The sequence below is a fragment of the Triticum dicoccoides genome, chromosome 2A (assembly GCF_002162155.2).
Source record: "Triticum dicoccoides isolate Atlit2015 ecotype Zavitan chromosome 2A, WEW_v2.0, whole genome shotgun sequence".
Classification (NCBI taxonomy): Eukaryota; Viridiplantae; Streptophyta; class Magnoliopsida; order Poales; family Poaceae; genus Triticum; species Triticum dicoccoides.
The window spans coordinates 754681795-754686292 of record NC_041382.1 but is presented as its reverse complement, the minus strand read 5'-3'; positions in this window follow the sequence as shown (position 1 = coordinate 754686292).

Below are 4498 nucleotides of genomic sequence, written 5' to 3'. Positions count from 1 at the left end.
AAGCACATGGGTACATATGGCCCCCTGGGAGGCATTCTAATGGCGCACTATGGGCTATACTAATGGCGCACTACATCGTGCGCCATTAGAACACCAGATACTAATGGCGCACCAGTGGTGCGCCATTAGAATTTAATTCTAATGGCGTGATGCTAGTGGCGCACCCGTAGTGTGCCATTAGTAGGAAAAACTGGTGTGCCACTAGCATGCCTTTTCCCAGTAGTGATTGCAAGAAAGATCAATCTAGTAGGCCAAACCAAACTGATAATTCGAAGAGACTTGCAAAGATAACCAATCATACATAAAAGAATTTAGAGAAGATTCAAATATTATTCATAGATAGACTTGATCATAAACCCACAATTCATCGGTCTCAACAAACACACCGCAAAAAGAAGATTACATCGAATAGATCTCCATAAGAGAGGGGGAGAACATTGTATTGAGATCCAAAAAGAGAGAAGAAGGCATCTAGCTAATAACTATGGACCCGTAGGTCTGAGGTGAACTACTCACACTTCATCGGAGGGGCTATGGTGATGATGTAGAAGCCCTCCGTGATCGATGCCCCCTCCGGTGGAGCTCCGGAACAGGCCCCAAGATGGGATCTCGTGGATACAGAAAGTTACGGCGGTGGAATTAGGGTTTTGGCTCCCTATCTGGTCGTTTGGGGGTACGTACATATATATAGGAGCAAGGAGTACGTCGGTGGAGCAACAGGGGGCCCACGAGGGTGGAGGGCGCGCCCCCCTACCTCGTGGCCTCCTCTTTTGTGTCTTGACGTAGGGTCCAAGTCTCCTGGATCATGTTCGGTGAGAAAATCACGTTCCCGAAGGTTTCATTCCGTTTGGAGTCCGTTTGATATTCCTTTTCTTCGAAACCCTAAAATAGGCAAAAAAAAAACAGCAATTCTGGGCTGGGCCTCTAGTTAGTAGGTTAGTCCCAAAAATAATATAAAAGTGGATAATAAAGCCCAATAATGTCCAAAACAGTAGATAATATAGCATGGAGCAATAAAAAATTATAGATACGTTGGAGACGTATCATAGGCTTGCTGGACGGTGATGGGGTGGATGAGATTTATCATGTAATCGAGTTAGTTTTGTTAGGGTTTGATCCCTAGTATCCACTATGTTATGAGATTGATGTTGCTATGACTTTGCTTTGTTTAATGCTTGTCATTAGGGCCCGAGTGCCATGATTTCAGATCTGAACCTATTATGTTTTCATCAATATATGAGAGTTCTTGATCCTATCTTGCAAGTTTATAGTCACTTACTATGTGTTATGATCCGGCAACCCCGAAGTGACAATAATCGGGACCACTCCCGGTGATGACCGTAGTTTGAGGAGTTAATGTATTCACTATGTGTTAATGCTTTGGTACGGTACTCTATTAAAAGGAGGCCTTAATATTCCTTAGTTTCCGCTAGGACCCCGCTGCCACGGGAGGGTAGTGTTGGGGAACGTAGCAGAAATTCAAAATTTTCTACGCATCACCAAGATCAATCTATGGAGTAATCTAGCAACGAGGAGAAGGAGAGTGCATCTACATACCCTTGTAGATCGCTAAGCGGAAGCGTTCAAGTGAACGGGGTTGATGGAGTCGTACTCGTCGTGATCCAAATCACCGATGATCCTAGTGCCGAACGGACGGCACCTCCGTGTTCAACACACGTACAGCCCGGTGACGTCTCCTACGCCTTGATCCAGCAAGGGGAGAAGGAGAGGTTGGGGAAGACTCCATCCAGCAGCAGCACGAAGGCGTGGTGGTGGTGGAGGAGCGCGGGATTCCACAGGGCTTCGCCAAGCACTACGAGAGACGAGGAGGAAGAGAGGTAGGGCTGCGCCAAGGGGGAGAGGATCTCGTGTGTCTTGCAGCCTCCAATACCTCAATATATAGGGGAAGGGGAGGGGCTGCACCTCCACCTAGGGTTCCCTCCCTAGGGGTGGCGGCAGTCCCCAGATCCCATCTGGGTGGCGGCCACAAGGGGGAGAGGGGGAGGCGCACCCGGGGTGGGCCTTAGGGCTCATCTGCCCTAGGGTTTGCCCCCTTCCCCTCTTGGAGGCTCCTTGGGCCTTGGTGGGAGGTGTCCCAGCCCACCTAGGGGCTGGTTCCTTCCCACTATTGGCCCATGTAGGCCTCCGGGGCTGGTGGCCCCACCTGGTGGACCCCCGGACCCCTCCGGTGGTCCCGGTACACTACCAGTGATGCCCGGAACACTTCCGGTGGCCAAAACCATACTTACTATATATCAATCTTTACCTTCGGACCATTCCGGAACTCCTCGTGACGTCCGGGATCTCATCCGGGACTCCGAACAACATTCGATAACTACGTACATACTTTCCCTATAACCCTAGCGTCATCGAACCTTAAGTGTGTAGACCCTACGGGTTCGGGAAACATGTAGACATGACCGAGACACCTCTCCGGTCAATAACCAACAGCGGGATCTGGATACCCATGTTGGCTCCCACATGCTCCACGAAGATCTCATCGGATGAACCACGATGTCAAGGACTTAATCAATCCCGTATATAATTCCCTTTGTCTAGCGGTACGATACTTGCCCGAGATTCGATCGTCGGTATCCCGATACCTTGTTCAATCTCGTTACCGGCAAGTCTCTTTACTCGTTCCGTAACACATCATCCCGTGATCAACTCCTTGATCACTTTGTGCACATTATGATGATGTCCTACCGAGTGGGCCCAGAGATACCTCTCCGTTTACACGGAGTGACAAATCCCAGTCTCGATTCGTGCCAACCCAACAGACACTTTCGGAGATACCTGTAGTGTACCTTTATAGCCACCCAGTTACGTTGTGATGTTTGGCACACCCAAAGCACTCCTACGGTATCCGGGAGTTGCACAATCTCATGGTCTAAGGAAATGATACTTGACATTAGAAAAGCTTTAGCATACGAACTACATGATCTTGTGCTAGGCTTAGGATTGGGTCTTGTCCATCACATCATTCTCCTAATGATGTGATCCCGTTATCAACAACATCCAATGTCCATGGTCAGGAAACCGTAACCATCTATTGATCAACGAGCTAGTCAACTAGAGGCTTACTAGGGACATGGTGTTGTCTATGTATCCACACATGTATCTGAGTTTCCTATCAATACAATTCTAGCATGGATAATAAACGATTATCATGAACAATGAAATATGATATAATAATAACTAATTTATTATTGCCTCTAGGGCATATTTCCAACAGTCTCCCACTTGCACTAGAGTCAATAATCTAGTTCACATCAATATGTGATTAACACTCAAGGTCACATCCCCATGTGACTAACACCCAAAGAGTTCTGGGTTTGATCATGTTATGCCTGTGAGAGAGGTTTCAGTCAACGGGTCTGCAGCATTCAGATCCGTATGTACTTCGCAAATTTCTATGTCATCTTGTAGATGCAACTACTACGCTACATTTGGAGCCATTTCAAATAATTGTTCTACTTGGAGCTATTCTAAATTGTTGCTCCATTATACGTATCTGGTATCTCTACTCAGAGCTATCCGGATAGGTGTTAAGCTTGCATCGACGTAACTCTTTACGTCGAACTCTTTATCACCTCCATAACCGAGAAACATATCCTTATTCCTCTAAGGATAATTTAGACTGCTATCTGGTGATCTACTCCTAGATCACCTTTGTACCCTCTTGCCAAATATGTGGCAAGGCACACATCAGGTGTGGTACTCAGCATGGCATACCGTATGGAGCCTATGACAAAAGCATAGGGGACGACCTTCGTCCTTCCTCTTTCTTCTGCCGTGGTCGAGCTTTAAGTCTTAACTTCATACCTTCCAACTCAGGCAAGAACTCCTTCTTTGACTGATCCATCTTGAACACCTTCAAGATCATGTCAAGGTATGTGCTCATTTGAAACTACCATTAAGCGTTTTGATCTATCCTTATAGATCTTGATGCTCAATGTTCAAGTAGCTTAATCCAGGCTTTCCGTTGAAAAACACTTTCCAAATAACCCTATATGCTTTCCAGAAATTCTACGTCATTTATGATCAACAATATGTCAACAACATATACTCATCAGAAATTCTATAGTGATCCCACTCACTTCTTTGGAAATACAAGTTTCTCATAAACTTTGTATACACCCAAAAACTTTGATCATCTCATCAAAGCATACATTCCAACTCCGAGATGCTTACTCCAGTCCTTAGAAGGATTGTTGGAGCTTTCCATACTTGTTAGCATCTTTCAGGAGTGACAAAACCTTCCGGTTATATCACATACAACCTTTCCTCAAGAAAATCATCGAGGAAACAATGTTTTGACATCCTATCTGCAAGATTTCATAAATTATGCAGTAATCGCTAATATAATTCCAATAGACTCTTAGCATCGCTACGAGTGAGAAAGTCTCATCGTAGTCAACTCCTTGAACTTGTCGGAAAACATCTTAACGACAAGTCGAGCTTTCTAAATGGTGATACTTACCATCATTGTCCGTCT